We start from the raw sequence: 1,084 nt of genomic DNA, 5'->3' as shown, positions 1-1,084 counted from the left end.
CCAGCAGCCAGTGCCCCATCCCAGCAGCCAGTGCTCTGTCCCAGCAACCAGACCCCGTCCCAGCAGCCGGACCCCCATCCCAGCAGCCGGACCCCCATCCCAGCAGCCAGCCCCTGGGAGAGACCAGCCAGAACAAGAGGGAACTCTGCAAACAGTCACATCTACTCCCATAATAAAGTGAGTGACAACTGGAAGGGCTGTGTGCTCAGGACAGCTGGGTCATTTGGGGCTGGTTTTGGTTTTTTGGTTTGGGTTTGGGTTTTTTTGTTTGTTTGTTTGTTTGGTTGGTTGGTTTTTGTAGCTGTTTGATTTGTGATTTTGGGTTGTTTTAGAGACAGTGTCTCAGGTAGCTCAGGCTGGCCTCAATCTCATTCTGTAGTTGAGGATGACCTTGAACTCTAGGTCCTCCTGCCTCCAACTCCCCACGTTAGGACCACTGGCATGTACCACCACACTCAGGTTTTAGATACATGTTTTAAAGATTCCTCCCTAGCCTGCCTCCTTTTCAATCATGAAGAGGGCCTGAGTTCTGTACCCACTTCAGTGGAGATGTGCCCTGTGATGGGAGGAGGTCATCAAACCTGTTCACTGTGGTTCCCTTCCTCAGATCTGGGTCACACTCGTGATCCAGAGGTCATTCAGCACCGTGAGGGATCTAAAGACGCATAGGTGTTTGGCTTAGTTGTGAGCTGTGAGCTTTTGTTGTTTGTATGTGGGACAGCGGTGTGCACAGGCACACACATTGTATGTGTCTGCACGTGCATGTTTGTGTGTGTGTGAAGACAGACACTTGGGATGTCTTCCTCAGTTGTTCTCCACCTCTTTGTATGTGCGCACACGTGTGTGCATGCATGCATGTTTGTGTGTGTGAAGGCAGACCCCTGAGGTGTCTTCCTCAGTTGCTCTCCACTTTGTTGGGTTCTTTCTTTCTTTCTTTCTTTCTTTCTTTCTTTCTTTCTTTCTTTCTTTTTGTTTTGTTTTGTTTTTCGAGACAAGGTTTCTCTGTGGCTTTGGAGCCTGTCCTGGAACTAGCTCTTGTAGACCAGGCTGGCCTCGAACTCACAGAGATCCACCTGCCTCTGCC

The sequence above is a fragment of the Microtus ochrogaster genome, chromosome 4, assembly GCF_000317375.1.
Source record: "Microtus ochrogaster isolate Prairie Vole_2 chromosome 4, MicOch1.0, whole genome shotgun sequence".
Lineage (NCBI taxonomy): Eukaryota > Metazoa > Chordata > Mammalia > Rodentia > Cricetidae > Microtus > Microtus ochrogaster.
This window is presented reverse-complemented; position numbering follows the sequence as displayed.